The 22,832-nt window shown below is 48.1% G+C and overlaps 1 protein-coding gene across 2 annotated transcripts in view; it reads right to left on the minus strand.

Moving 5' to 3' along the window:
• LOC141096342 (coagulation factor XIII B chain-like) overlaps positions 1–22,832 on the minus strand; it is a 300,511-nt gene that overhangs the window by 170,434 nt on the left and 107,245 nt on the right. The gene's annotated exons all lie outside the window — the stretch shown is intronic.

Below are 22,832 nucleotides of genomic sequence, written 5' to 3' on the forward strand. Positions count from 1 at the left end.
AAGTACATTTAATACACTACACTGATGAGTGATGTTTGCCTGCAATTTGTTTCAATCTTAATATTAGTTTGAATTTTTCCCTTTACTGCTATTTTATTAGGGAATGTGCTGCAGCCAAATCAATCACAGCAAACAGCTAATTATTTCATTGTGAAAATAGAGCAATCCGGCTGCACAATTACATCATAAAATGTAAAATCTGCTATTACAGATTATTATCTTAATATTTGGTAAACTAGAGCTGACTGCATCTTTTGAAATTTGAATTCACCAGCTTTGCTGAATTTTCCCCAAAATTTGATATGAGGCAAATAAATTTCCAACAAATCTCAATACTTTAAAACCTCTAATAGCCCCCAAAATATGAAAATAATATTTGGAGGTTTCCTAGGTTTGTGCTTAACCCCTTTTAAGATATTTAACACAAACATAGATGGCTAGGGGAAAACAGATGGTAACATGTGATAACCAACAGGGCACTTTGGTCGCATGTAGGGGACAAATTCTTGGATAGATGCTACTGTGTAGGTGCAGCTGGAGCCATTTTAAGAAATATTTTTTTCAGACTAAATGTATATGACTAAGTAAAATAATTTAATGCATATTACAGATGTGATCATGCTGCAGAACAGGTGCCACCCCCAGCACCTACCTGCTGAATGTGATTTTTTTATTTTTTTCAATACATGTTATATACAGTATGTAAAATAAGGGGAAGGTCACTGAGGGATCAGTGACCTGTCATAAGCCATCAGTATGAATATCTAAGCAGAGCACCATCTAAAGTCCCACCACCACAGGCCTGCCCCAAAGCATAAGAATTTTATTAACTGAAAACTGAAAATAAATATTAAACAACAACTACAAAATCGATTTCATCAACCCAGGTATCATTTAGTATAACAGTACCAACCTGACACTGTCTGTAGGTTACACAGCAAAAGCCTGCTGACAGGTTCCCATTAAGCTTTAGTTTTCTCAGCCATACAGTGCTACATGGTCTGTGAACATTTATGTGATCTCTAAAACTTAGCAAAAGCTTTTAAACATTTTGTTGGATTCCATTTCTCAGCCATACAGTGTTAAGTGGTCCACAAACATTTCTGTGATCTCTAAAACTGAGAAAAACTTTTAAAAATGTTGTAGGGTTCCATTTCTCAGACTTACAGTGTTACATGGTCTGAGTACATTTCATGATCTCTAAAACTAAGCAAAAGTTTTTAAAGATTTTGTAGGGTTCCATTTCTCAGCCATACAGTGTTACATGGTGTGGGTATATTTCCGTGATCAATAAAGCTGAAAAAAAGCATTTAAACAATTTTCTTAATTGAATTTGATTGTCATCCATACACTTTTGCATTCTTTCTGTTACATTATGGTGGAGTAAACTCCCCAAAACCATTTTGATTGCTGTAGGTGAGCAATTTTTTTCTTTTATAACAAATAAGCTTGGTTTCAAGACACCTAGTAATTACAAAATGCATAAGGTATGCATTAAGTAACAGAGAGATGGAAGTACTGATGATGGTGTAAGGTTCTCGCAGGAATGCAGTATGCAGTGACGGGACACAGGCAGAGCAAGGGTTAACAGGTTTATTTACAGGGGAATACTCCATGCAGGGAGGTAAAGGGTTAAGCAGCATGAATGGAAAAGGATGTATTGAGACAAACAGTACAGTAAATCAAACATAAATTAAACCTGAAGAACTACGGTTCAAAATAATGTCGGTTCAATAGCACGGATGTCAGGAAGTCCGCTCCTGCTGTGAACTCAATGGTGTCAGCAATGGCTGGCACGGTGTCCTCTCTAGTAGGATCCAGCAAATAACAATACCCCGTCTTCTGGTGACAGTGGTCAGTGTCTGGTACCTTCCACTGCCCCTCGTCCATATAGTGCAGATGCCTACAAGGGTACGGGCCATGGTACTGTATAAGCCCTATGTGTCTCCTGCACAACTCTCCTGACAGTCTCGGTCAAACAAGCCCAAAGTGGCTGATGGTAATGCGGGTCACGGTCTTATAGCAGCCCAACGTGGCTCGGCAGGTGTTTACTTAAACAGTCTTGCTGCAAGTGTCTGTCTTGTCCCCGATCACTCTTATGGGGCACGTGTGTAGTACTCACGAACATGGAGCGCTCTGAGTCTTGCTTACTGGTAGTCACCGGTACACACTGTACGTACCTCTCGCTCTCTTTTCCTGGCTGCAGGCTGTGGGAAATGATGGTCGCTGGTACTCCCCAGACAAAGCACCTCTCTCTCTCTGACTGCGGCATGACAGACTCTGCTCCGTTCTGCAGTGGCTCTACTCTGTTCTGCACCCGGCTACTCTCCTGGCAGCTTTTCTGCTCTAGATCGACGGACCCTGCCACAATGCCGGTACCCAGTGGGGAAAGGGGCAGCCGAGCGCACCACTCACGGCTCTGCACACTGCTCTGTGTTCATGCCAAACTCCCGTCCTTCGTGCGCTTTTCCCTTTTATCTGCCGGCTGCTGCGCACGCTATTATGATTGAGTCACCGAGGAGGAAAAAAAAAAAAACAAGCTCAGCACAGAAAATCAGAGAGGTTGGAAACTAGCGGATTGCAGACCCCTAATCCTATCACACAACTAGCAGTAGCCGTGGAGTGTTCCTACGGTGATCCTAGACACCTCGTCACAGCCGGAGATCTACATAAGCCTAAAGAGAGAAAAGGGAAAAACTGACTGCCCCAGAGCAGACCCCAAAGCAATAGGCAGCCCCCAACATATAATGACGGTGAAGCAAGATGAAAACACTAGCACAGATAGAAAGATAGGTTGAGCAAATGACGGGGCCCAAGCTAACTAAAAAGGACAGGACAGAAAAGCTGCTGTCTGCAATCCGAGAAAACCCTGCTAAAAATATTACCAACACAACTGATAAGCAAAAAGGACCCTGAAGTCACTAGACTTCAAACCCTATATCAGCACTCAGAATATTCTGAAAGCAGAGCAAAAGAGAACACTGATCAAGGAATAAGAATCCAGCACACCCCCGGCCGGGGATGGCTGAACTCAGAAAACAAGGAAAACAAAACCAAAACTAATAAGTTCAATAGCAGAGCAAAAACTTATCTTTGGGAAGCAGGAATCAGACTGGTCTCCAAGAATCCAGCAGAGAAATCACCAGCCACTCAGAAGGGCGTCGGCTGCCTTATATCCAGTCTGAAGTTCCCGTTACCCAGTCACAATCCACCTGATCAGGTGTTTGGTTTCTTTCATCCAAATTAGCCTCACTACCTTCCTTCACCAGAAGAGGGAGATCCTCAGACACAAAAGGTGAATGAACAGATGAGCTCACAACAGCGCGCTCTCTACCTGTCTCTCCCCACCTCTTCGGGTAAGCAAGAAGGTCCCTCCCTCTCATGCTTCTCTCACGCTGCAGGGGAGGTCCGCCTCCTCAAAGCTGTCACTCGGGATCTGAGGATGCAGCCCTTTTAGTTCCAGACTCGACATTCAGGTACTCATGGTCCGGTCTATCTCCTTTCATTCCCCCTCTCTTTTAGCTCGCCATTCCACGGGCGAGGATTCTTCGTACTCCACTATAGTCTTCTGAGGGTCGACAGATGCCCATAATTTCCGCAACCTCTCCTGCCTCTCCTGGATCACATTCTGCCAGTAAAGCTTGTTAGGGTCACTACAAACCTCAGATTGAGTGGCAGGGAACAGGGGTTCATCCAGGTCCCATGGAGCAGCAACCTCCGAGGCCTGCTCCTCTTCTGGATCAACGTATGACAGGGTGAGAGATTATTCCTCTTCATATTCCATAGCTGCAGGAGGAAACATTTCAGGAATACCTTGCATCTCCTCTACTTGTTCAGGATCCCTTGGGCTGGCGGGCGGACAACTTTCCACTTCAGAGAATGGAACAAGTGGTTCCTCCTCCTCACCATTTGACACCTTGGGAACAAGTGTCGTGGGAACACATGGCACTTTTTCCCCTTCTTTGGGAACTTGTGGTAGGCAAGGTAGCAAAACACTTCGGTGGTCTTCTCGGGTGGACATCCCTTCCTTTCCTTCGGGCTGAGCCACACAGACGGAACCTTCAGACCCAATTTGGAGTTCCACCAGGTTTGGCTCCACACCCCTGACCAAGGCAGACATGTCAGCGTAGACAGTCGACCCCTTCTCCATCTCTTCTCGGCGCCTGACGTCATGGCTCTGTCTGGCTCTGGGTGCGGCTGCTCTCTTCTCGCTGTACCTTGTTTCCCAGGGGCGGAGTTCTATTCAACTTGCAGGACTTTCGGAGGGATGAGCGATCATTCCCCGTTGCCTGTCTTGAGCAGGGCAACTTCTGGATAGGTGTCCCATTCTTCTACACATCCAACACCCTCGTCTGTGTCTGTCTGGTGGGTGCTTTGGTCTGGATCATCGACCTCGGCGGGTAGCATATCTCAATGTCGTCTGCTCTTCACTCCATGAACTGGGAGCAATTCTTGGGACAACTGCTGGGGCACATGTGATGCTCCGTACCTCTCCCCTAACTTCCTTTAGGTTTTGCTGCGAGTCACCTTGGGGTATGACACGGGACCCCAAGACAGCCGTAAGAGCTTCCTCCAGCCATTCAACTTTTTCCCATACCTTCTGTATTCCCTGCCGTAATTCGCGGGTCCACATTGGCTCTTCCTTATTTGGGCTGATTACTCTGCAACACTGGACCATTCCTGTCAAGGCTGAAACCCCCTGCTCATGCTCACCTATGCACGCCTCTGCCCCAATTTCTGCAAAAGTCATGGGCAGGTTAGCTCGCAGGTGCTCACGCAATGCCCACCCAAGCAGCACATCTCTCAGGCCTGTCACCAACTGGTCTCGCAGCACTATGTCAGGGAGTCGTATGCCTATGCCATCTTTCTTAAGAATTGCAGTGTGCAACTCCTGTAGCACGTTCATGTACTGTATCACAGTCTCCCCCTCTCTTTGAATACGCCTAAATAAGCGTGTGCATAACTCCCCTACGTTTGTGGGGTCTCCATGTGTCTCTTCAAGTATTTGCAGTATTTTGTCAAAGGTGTCTTGTTCATGGGGAAAACAACTTGGCACTCAGATAACAGTTCTTATTATTTTATTTTGCATCCAGATTATGCGTGTTAAACGTTTTCGATCCAATAATGGATCTTCATCAGAACTTCTCTGTTAATGGGATATATAGAAGGGCTTTAGAGCGCTTGGTATGGCGACTTTAGTCGCTAGTTTTGTGGCGCTGCTCCTCCTGGCCCACATGAATAGCGGTGCAACCGCTAGGGTGAAGGACGCCAGGAACCTTGTGGTGTGAACGCTGTAATGGAGGACGCCAGAAAGCACCGGTGTAAGGAAGTCCTTAAACTGCAGCTCCTGCTGCAAACTCAGTGGCGCTAGCAATGGCTGGCACAGTGTCCTCTATAGTGGGGTTCAGCAAATAACAAATAACCCCTTCTTCTGGTGACAGTGGTCAGTCGCCGGTACCTACCACTGCCCCTAGTCCATATACTGCAGATGCCTACAAGGGTACGGGCACGGTACTCTCTAAGCCCAGTGTGCCTCCTGCACAACTCCCCTGACAGTCTCAGTCAAACGAGCCCAAAGTGGCTGACGGTAATGCAGGTCACGGTCTTGTATCAGCCCAGAGTGGCTCAGCAGGTGTTTACTGGCAGAGTCAGGGTGCAAGTGTTTGTCTTGTCTCCGATCACTCTTATGGGGCACATGTGTAGTACTCACGGACACGGAGTGCTGAGTAGTTACCGGCACACACTGCACGTCTCTCTCGCTCTCTGTTCCTGGTTGCTGGTGGTGGGAAATGACGGTTGCTGGTGTGCGGGGCGCTGGTACTCCCCAGACAAAGCACTTCTCTCTCTGACTGCGGCACAGCAGACTCTACTCTGTTCTGTAGCAGTTCTGCTCTGTTCTGCAGCGGCTCTGCTCTTTTCTGCAGCGGCTCTGCTCTGTTCTGCACCCGACTACTCTCCTGACAGTGGTCCCGCTCTAGATCGTCAGACCCTGCCACAATGCTGGTAACCGGTGGGGAAAGGGGCAGCTGAGCACACAGCTCACCGCTCTGCACACTGCTCTGTGTTCGCGCCAAACTCCTGTCCTTCGCACGCTTTTCCCTTTTATATGCCGGCTGCTGTGCATGCTTTCTACCTGTCTCTCCCTGCCTCTCTGGGTCAGCAAAAAGGTCCCTCCCTCTCAGGCTGCAGGGGAAGATCCGCCTCCTCAAAGCTGTCTCCCGGGAACTGAGGATGCAGCCATTTAGTTCCGGACCCGGCATGCAGGTACCCACAGTCTGGTCTATCGCCTCACAAAGGTACACGCAGATGTAAGGACGTGGGGCAGGTTTGAATATGGTTGTTGCTGGAACACAAAAAACATGCCACTCCATGACACATAGAATCCAGTTCCACTTTGCAGGGAGGCAAAATACACAACTTTATAATCCTTAAATGGAAGAAGAATGGGACCACCAGAAGTCTTCCTAGACCTGGCTGTCCAGCCAAACAGCAATCGTGAGAGAAGAGCCTGGGTGAGAGAGGTAAAGAAGAACCCCAAAATCACGGTGGCTGAGCTCCACAGATGCAGTAGGGAGATGGGAGAAAGTTCCACAAAGTCAACTGTCGCTACAGTCCTCCACCAGTTGAGCCTTTATGGCAGAGTGAGATTATATAAAAAAAAACTGTTCTATATATTACAAAAATGGCACTTCAGAATAGTAGAACCACAAGCAGCCATGATGGTTCCCCTGTGCCTCAACGCGCGCTTTGCCAGTAGCTTTTTCTGGGGCGTGTCATAGTGGGGTGGGGACGAAAAACCTCTTCAGGATCTGGCGGCGCGCCATGTCCTGAAGAGGTTATTCATCACAGGTGGAGGTACGGTGGATCCTAGCAATTTCATTGGCTCCTACTTCTTTTAAAGATACCTCCCCACCCTACTATGACATGCCCTGGAAGAAGCTACGGGCACTGTATCATTTGACAGTAGGGAAATATCTGTGGAATCACCACCTGTATATGTCGATGAAGAGCTTGCTGAGGTGTTAAGGCTGGCAAAGCTGACTCTCCATTGCTCTCAGCGTGTATACCCAGCTCCCCTGTGTTTGAGGATAGATTTATTCAGATGCCATGTATACACCTGATTATTAGTAAAATCAGTGGTATCACGAACAAACTTATTTTTCTTGATTATAGCAATGTCCTTTTGTATTTTATCCACATTTGCCCAAATTTTGTCCTTAGTTATTTTAAACTCAGGCAGCTTCTGATGTTTAGATAAGGACGTGTTGATATTTTTTATTTCACATTTGAGTTTTTTCAATTCAATTTCTTCATGTTTAGCTATAAGTTCCATAGTCTGAAACCTTTGGTAATCATCTCTTTGGAGATATACGATTTTAAAGTGGGGTCGGTATCTTTAAAAGATGTAGGGGGACAATGAAATTGCTAGGATCCGCTGTGCCTCCACCACTGACAAATAACCTCTTGAAGACATGGCGGTGCTGCAATGTCCAGAAGAGGTTATTTGTCCCCACTAGTGATGGGCGAGCATTAAAATGCTCGGGTGCTCGTTGCTCGGGTCGAGCAAATTGGAATACTAGGGTACTCGGACAAAACAACAAACCCAATGTAAGTCTATGGGAGACCCGAGCATTTTTACCGTGATCCCCCGGGGGTCCTTTTAAGGTCTAAAAACGTCTGAAAATGATGGAATCACTGCTCAAATGACACAGGAACATCATGGGGATCAGCCATAGAAGCATTCCTGACTTCTAGTTCACAGCTTTATTTAAACAATATTGTCAGAGTTTCATGCTATTTTTACGGGTGCACCAAAAAACATACCAAAACGAAACCAAAACGGATTTTGCTGGGAAATATGTTAAAGTACATTCTTTGTAGGTTAATGACTTGTATATAAGGCAAAATAAATAACCCCAGACAAAAATGTTCCTCCACCACTTGGGCTTTTTTCAGATGCAGCATTTTTTAAGCGTTTTTCAACTTTAACATTGCTTTCAACCAAAAAAAATGCATTCCCTGGGAAATGTCATTGTAACATTTACCAACCCAAGTTGGCCATGTGGTGTGTGAAGCATAAGCAGACACATCTTGTTTCATTTATGAAGGAGGGACTCTTAAAGTCACAGAGCCTATTTTTACAGGAACATCAGGCAGCATTAATCTGCTTAAAGGGCCATTATTAAACAGTGGGTCTCCTAAACTGTTATAGCCTATGCAGTGAGTGGATGGGCTGCCAAGAATTACGACGCACCTCAATACCCCTTTCACGAGATGTCTTGGAGGGCTTCCCTACAAAATGTTGCATTGAATGCAAGGTCTGCCCTGCTACTAAGTCATATGCACCCCAATAAGCCTTTGAACCCACATACTGGATGGGCCCAGGAAAATCCACTTCACATTATTCATTTTTTACTCCCATTCTGTTTTCTTATGCATTTACTGCAAGGCCTGCCCTGCTACCAAGTCATATGCACCCCAATAACCCCAATCCCCCCCTTGGAAGAAACATGGAGGATGGCCTCTTAACAAAAAATATCCCATTAAAAAGGAGCGGGTCTCCTAGTCTCCTAGACTTGAAATCCCCATACACTAAGTGTGTTAGCTGGCAAACATTTTGCCCTGTGGGGTACACCTCAACCTTTTCCATAACAATTATTTTATGCCCAGCCAAACCACCCACCCTTGTTCATGTGACGACTCGTGGAGTGGACCCTCTGGGCCGTGATACCAACCCACCCTGGGCGAGCTGACCTAGTGAGGACCACCCCCTATACAGTGAGCATCAGGGGCCCGCCCAGGGGAATAAAGTACCTTGACTGTTGGAACCAGGTGGCCGACTTGAAGGAGTCACAAGAGACGGTGTTTAGCAGGGTGAAGACGGCATGCAGGATACAGGAATATGTAAAGCGCGTCGGGGCATGCTGGGTACGGAAGTGCGTAGAGCGTGTACACCGGGGCACACAGGGTACAAGATGATTCAGGACCTGTACTGGGAAGCACACCTGGCTACAAAACAGAGCAGAGCGTGTGCTGGGAAGCATGCCTGGTTACAAGACAGAGCAGAGAGTGTGCTGGGAAGCATGTCTGGGTACAAGACAGAGCAGAGCACGTGCTGGAAGCACGCCTGGGTACAAGACAGATCAGAGCGTGTGCTTGGAAGCACGCCAGAGTACAAGGTAGTGGACCTGAGCACACAGAGCCATCATGCAGGCACCAAGAAGGCCTAGCAAGGAAGCAAAAGCGATAATCAGGCGCCGCCTACAGGATGATTAGATGAGAAGACGTGTGATTTTGGTCAGTAAGGAGGTGATGTCAGGTACAGATAGGTATATGTACGTGTCATCGGCATAGTGATAAGATTGCAAACCGTTCCATTACATCAGCTGTCCCAGGCGGAAAGTGTAGATGGAGAAGAGAAGGGGTCAGTCCTAGAACTGAGCCTTGGGGAACACCGAAAGACATGTGTCGAGGTGAGAAGATGGTGTGGTAGAGGGAGACAATAAATGTCCCCCTAACAGTCTTGTTGTTTTTTAAAGACTCTACCGATAACCCCAAAAAGGCCATTTGCAGCACCGGTCATGCTCTCATCAGCATGGGTAGTCAAACTACCAGCCTTACCACCACCAGCATGATCAGGCACATGGCAGAAAAGCACCACCCGACTTTGTTGGTCGAACACCAGGCTCCATGAACAGTGTCTGCGCGTTATACCACTGTTTCTTCCGCTGTTGTGCGTGCAAGCCAATCCCCTGTCCATGGTGCATGCAAAGATGCCTCCTGCCCTGCATCTGTAGTTGCACACAAACTCAACTAACACCATTAACAAGCATGTCCACGTCCTTGTCCCAATGCAGCGTTCAGTTGTCCATACCCCAGTCCTTGGAACGCAAGCGGAAATACGCAGCCAACGCCAGAGTACTAAATTCACACATTTCTCATCTGCTTGCACTTGAAATGTTGCATTTTAGGCTCATGGTAGACGGAAGCTTTCTGCAACCTGATGGCAGTGACTGTAACTAGATACTCGGTCCACACCCGCAACTATTTCTCCTAAACTTTGTTGGGCAATTTCACCTGAGTGCACCGATATCTCATATGTGGTCATAAACCACTGTTTGGGCACATGGCAGGGCCCGGAAGGGAAGGAATGCCATTTGACTTTTTGAATGGAAAATTAGCTCCACTCGTTAGTGGACACCATGTCACGTTTGGAGAGCTCCTGTGTGCCTAAACAGTGAAACACCCCCATAAGTGACACCATTTTGGAAACTAGACCCCTTAAGGAACTTATCTAGATGTGTGGTGAGCATTTTGAACCCCCAAGTGCTTCACAGAAGTTTGTAACGCAGAGCCGTGAAAATAAAAAATCATTTTTTTTCTTCAAAAAATGATTTTTTTAGCCCATAATTTATTTTCACAATGGTAACAGGAGAAATTGGACCCCAAAAGTTTTTGTCCAGTTTGTTCTGAGTACACTGGTACCCCATATGTGAGGGGAACCACTGTTTGGGCACACGTCGGGGCTCGGAAGGGAAGTAGTGAAGTTTTGAAATGCCGACTTGATGGAATGGTGTGGGGGCGTCATGTTACATTTGCAGAGCCCCTGATGTGCCTAAACAGTAGAAACCTTCCACAAGTGACCCCATTTTGGAAACTAGATCCCCAAAGGAACTCATCTAGATATGTGGTGAGTATTTTGAATCCCCAAGGTCTTCACAAAAGTTTATAACGCAGAGCGTGAAAATAAAAAATATTTTTTTCTGCAAAAATAATTTTTTTAGCTCCCAATTTTTTTATTTTCCCAAGGGTAACAGGAGAAATTAGACACTCCACGTTGTTGTGCAATTTTTCCTGAGTACGCTGATACCCCATATGTGGGGGTGATCCACTGATTGGGCACACGTTGGGGCTCAGAATGGAGGGAGCACTGTTTGACTTTTTGAACGCAAAATTGGCTGGAATAAATGGTGGCACCATGTCGCGTTTGGAGACCCCTTATGAGCCTAAATAGTGGAAACCCCTCAACTCTATCTCCAACCTTAACCTCAACACACTCCTAACCCTAATCCCAACCCTAACCATAACCCTAACCAGAACCCTAATCTCAATACACCCCTAACCCTAATCCCAACTCTAACCCTAACCACAAGCCTAACCCTAATCCCAACTCCAACCCAACCCTAACCCAAATCTTAAACCTAATTCTAACTCTAACCCTAATTCCAACCCTAACCCTAATGCCAACCCTAACCCTAATACCAACCCTAACCCTAATGCTAACCCTAACCCTAATTCCTACCCTAACCCTTAATTTCAACCCTAACCCTAATTCTAACCCTAACCCTAATTCCAAACCTAATCCTAATTCTAACCCTAATTCAAACTCTAATTCCAACCCTAAGCCTAATGGAAAAATAAAAATATTTTCTTTATTTTATTATTTGTCCCTACCTATGGGGGTGATTAGGGGGGAGATTATTTACTTTTTTTAATTTTGATCTCTGTGATAGTTCATGACAGTGATAAAAATGAATGAATGAATCTGCCGGCTGGCAGACTCCGGCGGGCGCACTTTGCAAGATGGCGGCACCCATGAAGTATCTGGGAGGGACACTGGGATGGCCACAGGGACATAGGAGGTACCGGGGAGTGAGGGGGATGAGGGAGGGATCGGAAGGCGGGGGGAGTGGAGGGAAGGGGATGTGGAGCAGATGATGACGGCGGCCGATCGGCGCCCGATCGATGTCGTCAGTCGGTGGGGGGGACTGATAGGTGTCTCCAGCCATGGCAGATGCTATTGCAGCATCGGCTATGGCTGGATTGTAATATTTCATCAAATTTCATTGATGAAATATTACTATCGCTCTGATTGGCTGTTTCACTTTTAACAGCCAATCAGAGCGATCGTAGCCATGGGAGGCTACGCCACCCCCATGGGGTGAAGCACAAAGGGTCTTGTTTGTGCAGGTCGGGTAACCTTTCAGTGAACCCCGTCACGCGACCCGCAGGGGGGTTATTAATTCATGACGTCACATAGGCATCATAGGTCGGATTGAAACCAACTTTCATGATGCCTACCTGGCGTCAAAGGTCGGGAAGGGGTTAAAGAAGAAAATGCCGCCACAGCTGGAGTTGACCAGTTTTTAAGATTAGCCCCCTTATGAGTTAAATCCGTGAGGGGTTTGACAATCTGAGAAAACCCCTTAATGAATTTTCTTTAATAATTGGCGAAACCCAGAAAACGCTTAAGACCTTTGAGATCTCTGGGTTGCACCCAATCCACAATAGCCTGTACCTTCCTAGGGTCCATATGAAACCCCTCAGCAGACAAAATGACTCCTAGGAAGGACAATTTCTGAGCAAAGAATGAACAATTCTCTGGTTTAGCAAATAGTAAGTTCTCCCTAAGCCTCTGAAGAACCGCACGGAGGTGGCCTATGTGACTCTGCTTGTCAGAAGAATATATAAGACTATCATCCAAATAAATCACCATGAAATGCCCAATAAAATCTGAGAAAACATGATTCATGAAATTTTGAAATACTGCTGGTGCGTTAGTCAGGCCAAAGGGCATAACCAAATTCTCAAACAGACCCTCAGAGGTGAGAAATGCAGTTTTCCACTCATCCTCCTCCCGCATACGGATGAGATTGTATGCCCCTCTGACGTCCAACTTAGAGAACCACTTGGCCCCCGACAATTGTTTATACAAATCAGGTATAAGTGGAAGGTGATAAGTGTTTCTTATAGTGATTTTATTAAGTTCTCGAAAATCGAGGCATGGGCGTAAACCACCATCCTACTTATATGATTTGATTAAAAATCCCCTAAAGGAAAAATATTTTTCTTTGTGGAAATGTATATGTGGCACTGTTTGGTAATATTTAAGTGCAAAAAGTATGCTTAGTATGCCATTAATTATGAATGATTTGGGGCTTTAAATGGCGAATGTTTTTTTGAAAACACTGTACTGCTGGGCATATATTTGAAATGGTTATGTGTTCTTACGCGGTTCAAACATGCGCTCTGAGGGGAATAATTATTTGTAACAATTGCCTACCACACAATTTAATTGGATGTGTGTTCTCATGTGCTCTACTGCTGTGCGCTTCACGCATGCGCTCTAATGGGTCACGTATTAGAAGTAATTGGCGGCAGGTAACATATTTGCTGAGGTGATGTGTCCTTATGCGCTCCACTGCTATGCGGTTCACGCATGCGCTCTATATAGACACATACTGAAGCATTTGGTGGCCGGAAGTATAATTGTAGAGGTCATGAGTTCCAAAGACCAGAAGTCTGGTTTGTGTGAGTGTGATGCATAGTTTGTATAGGGACACTTTTTTATACGTAAGTGGCATGCGTTCCAAGATGGTAGGGCGTTTCATGTGGATTGGAACACACTTTGTGCACCAATGAGGTGAGAGTTTCTTTAGGTCTTTATGATATGTTTATTGGCTCCCTGTCTGTAGCGTCACCTGATTGGTGTGCACAAACAGGAAAAGGGAATGGGAGAGTTTTTTCTATTAAGTATTTAAAGAGTCATGTTTGGTGGAATCCTCCTTGTGAGAGGATGATGGAATGCACCAGAGATGGTTGAGCACTTCATCTTTTGAATGTCATAACCCCTGATGACTCCAATAAGGAAGAAACGCGTTGGGAGGTGGTCCTATCTTGGAATGGCATATCATTCCCTTTATGGAGCGAGGGAGACTCACCAGAGGAAGACACCGATGGCTTCAGAAGCACCTTATGGAATACACTGGGGATCCGCATTGACGGAGGCAAGCACAGGTGAAAGGCCAGAGGATTAACCACCTCTAAAATTTCATAAGGGCCAATAAACTTGGGCCACAACTGAGCAGACGGAATCCTCAATCTAATATTCTTGGAGGATAACCATACCTTATCCCCCACCTGGTAGGCCGGCCCCAAAAAACGTTGTTTATCTGCAAAAAAATTATATTTGCCCAGAGCCTCCCCACTGTTTCTCTGAACCTCCCTTCAGATCTCTCTCAACTGCAAAAAGGCCGAATAAGCCCCTGGACACCTCGAATCCAGCCGGGAAAACTCACTAAAGTGAGGGTGAAACCCATAGTTGCTGAAGAACGGGGAAGTATCAGTGGAGTGATTCACACGATAATTGAGCGCAAACTCTGCCATGGGTACCACAGATCACAAATTATCCTGTCTGAAAGTTGCAAGACACCACAGTATCTGCTCCAAAGACTGATTAGTAGTGTTGAGCATTCCGATACCGCAAGTGTGTGAGTGCAGACCCACGCTGTGTAGTGTGTCCTGCAGGCACGTCTGCTTGTATGCCGCCCAGCGTGTGTCTCTGCCTCATACACATTTTTCTTTTATTTCTGCTTTTTTTTTCTCCTGTATAGTGTGCTTCCATACGTATCCATATACGTTGGTTGCAAACACTAAAGGAGTGGACAGCGGAGCCTTTCAGCAGCCTTTCAGTGCTATAGCCCATTTCTCTGCACTGTTTTTGGCTGTCTGATAGGTCTCTCTGTGTGTGAGTGCAGCTCACGTTGCAGTGTGTTCTACAGCCACCGCTAGCTGTAGTCCGCTCAGTGTGCATCACTGCCTCATACATAGTCCTTTTTTTGCAGCTAATTTAGCCAGATTTTTGCTCCTATATTAGTGTGCTTCCAACCGCATCCATTGTCATTGGTTGGTTGCAAACACTATATAGGATTAGATAGAGGAGCCTTTTTGCTGGCTTGTGCCCTTCAGGGCCAGCCAGACTAGTATCACCCTATTTTTTGGAGCCTCATCGATTGCGTTGTAGGTTAGCTTCCTGCATTGTAATCGCTCCAAAAAGTTTGTGATACTATAGCTTTCAAACTTTGGTCACATCCTTTTCTTTCCCCCACAAAAAAAGGAAATAAAGTTCACCAAACACTCCACTTTACAGTTGTCTAGGCCACATTAGATCATATTAAAGTGTAGCACACACACTTAGCCAAACTAGTGTTTCTTATACTGGTTAGCAGGTGATAAGAACTGAATGAGTTAAATGAATTCTGCTGAACTTTATCTTTTCTTCGAGGAGATGTCTCAGACATCTCCCTTGTTAACCAAGGTCGAATATTTCCTTCTTATGTGATTTGTGTGGTAGGAGGACAAGTTGTTTAACTATTTTTCTTTTCTTTATTGCGCATGTCTGTAGATATCTAAATTCTTTTACTATAAAAGAAGGGAAAAGCCTGGCTGGGGGAGAGGCGCGCAGCAGGCATCCCGAGTTGTATTATACAGCTTGCGTCTGTGTTATTCTTCTCGACGGAGCAATCAATTAGAGACATATGGTGCCTTACACCCAAGAACATCGGTCCTTCAGATGAAAGAGATATCTGAGGGATCCCGACACAGGTGTTCAGGAATAAGAACACTAAGCCACCCCTTTTTTACTTTTCTGCCTATCTTTATCAGTCTACCAAGATGAAGAAGGCAGGGAGTAAGGCACGTGGTCGTGGCCGTGGAGTTTCAGCAGGGAGAGGACGGGGGGATTCAGCAGGGAGAGGACGTGGGGATTCGGTGTCTGCTGCGGCCACCAGTGACCCGGCATCCCCCACTTTTAACAGGCAACAGTCCTTCATGCGCAGCTTTGTAGGACCTCGCCGTACCCCACTGCTGCGTGACGAACAAATTGAAGCCGTTGTCGGATGGATGGCAGCTAACGCAACCACTTCAATGACTTCCGCATCCTCCCAAGGCCAGAGCACTGAAGAGCAACCATCTGTCTCTTCACCACCTGCCAAATTGCCCAGGCAGTCTGAGAGCCCTGGACAGGAGCCATCTCAATCTTTACTTCTGTTCTCAGAATCTGTTGGCTTGGAAAGAGGTGGCCAGCCAAGCAGCATTCTAGAGCGTGAAGAAGAGGGAGTATGCAGTGATGCGCAACTGCTTTGTTCCTCTGAATTTGAAGAGGCGGGTGGGCCAGTGCCTATTGTCAGCACACCTCAGTGCTTATCTGATGATGATGAGACTCAGTTGCCAATTTCTGGTGCGTACGGTGCTGGCGAGACAACCCAGGACCAGCCGGTGCTTGAAGAGGGGAGTGGAGATGATGAGGTCCTTGACCCATCATGGCGTCAGCCACAGGAAGTTGGTGGGAGCAGCTCTGAGGAAGAGATTCCCCGAACGGCCAAAAGAGGAGGGAGAGGGCGGGGGCAGACTTGGTTGCCTGTAGCCTCCACTTTGGCACCCGTGAGGAGCAATCCTCTTCCAAAACACAAAACGGGCGCTCCCAGGACTTGCAGTGCGTGGTCTTTTTTTGACACAGTTGCAGATGACATTTGCTTTGTCAAATGCAAGCTGTGTCATCAGAAAGTGAAACGAGGGAAAAATGTGAGCAACCTCAATACCACAAGTATGTGGAAACATGTGCGTACCAAGCACGAGGTGGAGTTACACAGACACACTGAAGATGTAGGCCAACCTTCAGCAGCACCTACCACCTCTTCAGCTCGTGTTGGGGCCTCTTCCTCCAGCTCACACACAGCTGGTTCGGCTTCCTCACTGGAACGCCATGGAAGAACCACTGCCACTGTTGTCCAGAGACCCAGTGAAATTCCACCCACTGAACCACGTTCGCAGTCATCAGCACACTCCCAGGCCACTCACCAGCAATCGGTAGCACAGGCATGGGAGAAAAAGCGGCCATACTCAGCAAACCATCCCCGAGCACTGGCTCTGAATGCCGGCATTGCCAAACTACTGGCCCTTGAGATGCTGTCATTCAGGCTGGTGGAGACTGACACCTTCCGGAACTTTATGTCATTGGCAGTTCCACAATACAATGTGCCCAGCCGCTTTTATTTCAGCAGGCAAGCCGTCCCTACCCTGCAAAAGCATGTGGAGGGAAAAATTAAAAATGCGCTACTAAATGCCGTCAGTAGCAAGGTCCACCTGACCACCGATGCGTGGACCAGTAGCCATGGACAGGGACGATACCTTTCCCTCACTGCCCATTGGGTCAATGTTGTGGAGCCGGGTACAGATCTGGAGAGTGGCTCTGTACGTATTCTGCCAACTCCAAGGATTGCAGGAATGCAGTCTGTACATATTGAGTCCTCCTCCTACTCTAGTTCCTCGGAATCAGCACTGCGTGAGCCTGTTAGGCCAGATATGAGTACAGGTGTGGCCAAACGTCAACAGGCCGTCCTTAAATTAATTTCTTTGGGGAATCGGAGCCACACAGCACAGGAGCTCTGGAATGCCATCAAGCAGGAGAGCGATGTGTGGTTTGTGCCAGCGAATCTCCAGCCAGGTTTGGTAGTGAGTGACAATGTCCAAAATCTAGTGGCAGCTCTGGGCCTAGGCAACCTCACTCACATACCATGTCTGGCACACGTGCTCAATTTGGTCGTGCAGAGCTTTCTGAGGGACTATCCGGATCTTGATGCACTGCTGCACAAGGTTCGCCTAGAGTGTGCTCACTTGAGGCGTTCCAGCATGGCAAGATCGCGCATTGCATCTCTGCAACGCCGATTCTGCCTGCCAGAACATCGCATCATATGTGACCTCCCCACCAGGTGGAATTCAACATTACATATGTTGGAGCGGTTGTGTGAGCAGCAGGCAGCAGTAATGGAGTACCAGCTGCATCAGGCGCAAACAAGTCGCACTGTGCGCCGGACACACTTCACCACCACTGAGTGGGCCACTATGAGGGACATCTGCCAAGTTTTGCGTGCCTTCGATGACTCCACGCGGATGGCCAGTGCAGATGATGCACTAATCAGCATGACTGTCCCCCTCATCTGTCTGCTTCAAAAAACCTTACAAGCACTAAGTGAGGAGGTTTTTGAAGAGGTCGAGGATGAGCAGTCAGAAATGCCATCTGCTTCTGGCAAGTCTGCGCAGCGTGCTTCCACACAAAGGCCCAGGCAGGGGACACTTAGTGAGGAGGATGACGAGGAGTCAATGGAGGAGGAGGAACACATCTCTCCAGAGGAGGGAGGTACACAAGGCTCTAGTAGTCAGTGTGTACAGCGAGGGTGGGGTGATGCTGAGCAGGCAGAGATGCTGCCTCAAGCTGGGGACAGCGTTTCCGGTCCAGTTGGCAGTCTGCAGCACATGGTAGATTTCATGCTGCAGTGCTTGTTAAATGACCGCCGCATCGCCAACATTCTCCACACGGCTGATTATTGGGTGTACACCCTCCTAGATCCTCGCTACCGGGACAACTTACAAAGCCTCATACCACAGTTGAACCGGGAGCGAAAAATGCGGGAGTACCAAGAAACACTTGTGCAGGCCATCATGTTCTCCATTCCCCCCGCAAGTGTTGCTGGTAGTGCTTTTCAAAGCAGCCATGTGGGTAGAGGCAGTGGAGGAAGCTCTGCACAAAGAGGTAGCAGAGGCAGTGCCGCAGGACAAGGCAAGGCCAGTATGGCCCAAATGTGGTAAAGTTTTGTGGGACCGCCACAAACGGCTACACCATCACAGACGGCTCCAGTCAGCAGGAGGCAACGTTTCCGTCAGATGGTGACAGACTACTTGTCTTGCCCTGTTAGTGTTCTCCCAGACGGCTCTTCCCCGTTCAAGTATTGGGTCTCTAAGCTGGATACATGGCCAGAGCTTAGCCAGTATGCATTGGAGGTGCTGGCTTGCCCTGCTGCCAGTGTATTATCGGAACGTGTCTTTAGTGCTGCAGGTGGTGTGGTAACAGACCGTCGCACGCGACTATCCGCCGATAATGTTGACCGGCTTACTTTTGTGAAAATGAACAAGGCCTGGATCTCACCTGAATTTGCCAGTCGTCTTCCAGAATAAATAATTGGCTGGCAACAGGATCCAGGTCTCCTGTTGTGTTCATGTTTCTATGACCTGAACTTTATTTCCTGGGCTACAGCAACGCCCATTGTTGCTCAGAAGTGCTGTCCACACAGACAAAACACTCGCTCATGTGTAAGTGGGGTTCGGTAACGTCAGCTGATCCCCTGCTGTGTGTACGGCAAACTCTCCTGCTGCCTACAACTTCTGACTACCTCTGATTTAATATGTTCTCTGATTTTCCCTCTGTCTCCACTCTGTTTTGAGTATTTCCTCCGGCCTACAACACCGCCTGTTTCTGCTCTCAAGTGCCGTCTGCACAATCCACACTGGTTCCTGTGTTACCTGGGTCCTGTAACATCTGCTCATCTCCAGAGGTGAGCACGGCAATGTCTCCTGCTTTGTCTACATTCCCACTACTTGTAGTGGAAATGTGGACAGAGCAGGAGACATTGCCTGACTCACCTCTAGGGAGAAGCTGCTGTTTCAGAACCCCAGTAACACAGGAACAAGTGTGCGTTGTGCAGACGGCCTTTCAGAGCAGCAACTGGCGTGGTTGGAAGCCAGAGGAAATACTCGAAACAGAGTGAAGACAGAGGCCTAATTGGAGTACGTTGACAGTTAGTAGTAGTCTAGAAACAATCGCAAACTGCCAACAAGTAGGCCTCGGCCTACTACCTGATTTTCCCTGGGCTCCGACACCGCCAGTTGGTGCTCAGAAGTGCTGTCTGCACAGACAAAACACTCGCTCATGTGTAAGTGGGGTTCGGTAACGTCAGCTGATCCCCTGCTGTGTGTATGGCAAAGTGTCCTGCTCCCTCCACAGTCAAGCAACCTCAGATTTACACCTGGCTCCAAGTAGGCCTAGGCCTACTACCTGATTTTCCCAGGGCTCCGACACCGCCAGTTGGTGCTCAGAAGTGCTGTCCGCACAGACAAAACACTCGCTCATGTGTAAGTGGGGTTCGGTAACATCAGCTGATCCCCTGCTGTGTGTATGGCAAAGTGTCCTGCTCCCTCCACAGTCAAGCAACCTCAGATTTACACCTGGCTCCAAGTAGGCCTAGGCCTACTACCTGATTTTCCCTGGGCTCCGACACCGCCAGTTGGTGCTCAGAAGTGCTGTCCGCACAGACAAAACACTCGCTCATGTGTAAGTGGGGTTCGGTAACATCAGCTGATCCCCTGCTGTGTGTATGGCAAAGTGTCCTGCTCCCTCCACAGTCAAACAACCTCAGATTTACACCTGGCTCCAAGTAGGCCTCGGCCTACTACCTGATTTTCCCTGGGCTCCGACACCGGCACGGCAGTTGGTGCTCAGAAGTGCTGTCCGCACAGAAAAACACACTTGTTCATGTGAAAGTGGGGGTCAGTAACGTCATCTGATCCCCTGCTGTGTGGAGGGCAAAGTGTCCTGCTCCCTCCAAAGTCAAAATACCTCAGCTTTACACCTGGCTCCTAGTAGGCCTCGGCCTGCACCCTGATTGTCCCTGGGCTCCAACAACGCCAGTTGGTGCTCGGAATTGCTGTCCACACAGAATAACACACTTGTTCATGTGAAAGTGGGGGTCAGTAACGTCAGCTGATCCCCTGCTGTGTGGAGGGCAAACTGCTGCTGCCTCCAAATTGTAACTACTTCAGATTTAAACATTCTCTGATTTGGCCTCTGTCTCCACTCTGTCTCTAGTATTTCCCCTGACCTCCAACACCGCCAGTTCTTGCTCACAGTTGCCATCCGCGCATTCCACACGTGTTCCTGTGTTACTGGGGTTCTGTAACGTCAGCAGATCCCCCAATATGTGTCCGCCACTGTCTCCTGCGCTGTCCACCTTCCCACTGCAAGCGGTGGGAATGTGGACAGAGCAGGAGACAGTGGCAGACACACATCAGGGGATCTGCTGACATTACAGAATCCCAGTAACACAGGAACACGTGTGGATTGGGCAGACGGCTGCTGTACGCATAAACTGGCGGTGTTGGTGGTCACGTGAAATCCTGGAAACAGAGTGGAAACAGATGCCTAATTGGAGCACGTTAACAGTCTGTTGTAGCCTACAAACAATCTAAAACTGCCAGCAAGTAGGCCTCGGCCTGCACCCTGATTGTCCCTGGGCTCCAACAACGCCAGTTGGTGCTCGGAAGTGCTGTCCACACAGAAAAACACACTCGTTCATGTGAAAGTGGGGTTCGGTAACGTCTGCTGATCCCCTGCTGTGTGGAGGGCAAACTGCTGCTGCCTCCAAATTCAAAATACCACAGCTTTACACCTGGCTCCTAGTAGGCCTCGGCCTGCACCCTGATTGTCCCTGGGCTCCAACAACGCTAGTTGGTGCTCGGAAGTGCTGTCCACACAGAAAAACACACTTGTTCATGTGAAAGTGGGGGGCAGTAACGTCAGCTGATCCCCTGCTGTGTGGAGGGCAAAGTGTCCTGCTCCCTCCAAAGTCAAAATACCTCAGCTTTACACCTGGCTCCTAGTAGGCCTCGGCCTGCACCCTGATTGTCCCTGGGCTCCAACAACGCCAGTTGGTGCTCGGAATTGCTGTCCACACAGAATAACACACTTGTTCATGTGAAAGTGGGGGTCAGTAACGTCAGCTGATCCCCTGCTGTGTGGAGGGCAAACTGCTGCTGCCTCCAAATTGTAACTACTTCAGATTTAAACATTCTCTGATTTGGCCTCTGTCTCCACTCTGTCTCTAGTATTTCCCCTGACCTCCAACACCGCCAGTTCTTGCTCACAGTTGCCATCCGCGCATTCCACACGTGTTCCTGTGTTACTGGGGTTCTGTAACGTCAGCAGATCCCCCAATATGTGTCCGCCACTGTCTCCTGCGCTGTCCACCTTCCCACTGCAAGCGGTGGGAATGTGGACAGAGCAGGAGACAGTGGCAGACACACATCAGGGGATCTGCTGACATTACAGAATCCCAGTAACACAGGAACACGTGTGGATTGGGCAGACGGCTGCTGTACGCATAAACTGGCGGTGTTGGTGGTCACGTGAAATCCTGGAAACAGAGTGGAAACAGATGCCTAATTGGAGCACGTTAACAGTCTGTTGTAGCCTACAAACAATCTAAAACTGCCAGCAAGTAGGCCTCGGCCTGCACCCTGATTGTCCCTGGGCTCCAACAACGCCAGTTGGTGCTCGGAAGTGCTGTCCACACAGAAAAACACACTCGTTCATGTGAAAGTGGGGTTCGGTAACGTCTGCTGATCCCCTGCTGTGTGGAGGGCAAACTGCTGCTGCCTCCAAATTCAAAATACCACAGCTTTACACCTGGCTCCTAGTAGGCCTCGGCCTGCACCCTGATTGTCCCTGGGCTCCAACAACGCTAGTTGGTGCTCGGAAGTGCTGTCCACACAGAAAAACACACTCGTTCATGTGAAAGTGGGGTTCGGTAACGTCTGCTGATCCCCTGCTGTGTGGAGGGCAAACTGCTGCTGCCTCCAAAGTCAAAATACCTCAGCTTTACACCTGGCTCCTAGTAGGCCTCGGCCTGCACCCTGATTGTCCCTGGGCTCCAACAACGCCAGTTGGTGCTCGGAAGTGCTGTCCACACAGAAAAACACACTCGTTCATGTGAAAGTGGGGTTCGGTAACGTCTGCTGATCCCCTGCTGTGTGGAGGGCAAACTGCTGCTGCCTCCAAATTCAAACAACGTCTTATCTTAAACTGCCTCCAAGTAGGCCTCAGCCTACAAAATGACTATCCCTGGGCTCCAACATCGGCAGTTGTTGCTCGGAAGTGCTGTCCACACAGAAATGAACACTCGTTCATGTGAAAGTGGGGGTCAGTAACGTCAGCTGATCCCCTGCTGTGTGGAGGGCAAACTGCTGCTGCCTCCAAATTGTAACTACTTCAGATTTAAACATTCTCTGATTTGGCCTCTGTCTCCACTCTGTCTCTAGTATTTCCCCTGGCCTCCAACACCGCCAGTTCCTGCTCACAGTTGCCGTCCATGCATTCCACACGTGTTCCTGTGTTACTGGGGTTCTGTAACGTCAGCAGATCCCCCAATATGTGTCCGCCACTG

This window comes from Dendrobates tinctorius, unplaced genomic scaffold (genome assembly GCF_039654945.1).
Source record: "Dendrobates tinctorius isolate UK_male_01 unplaced genomic scaffold, ASM3965494v1 ptg000074l, whole genome shotgun sequence".
Classification (NCBI taxonomy): domain Eukaryota; kingdom Metazoa; phylum Chordata; class Amphibia; order Anura; family Dendrobatidae; genus Dendrobates; species Dendrobates tinctorius.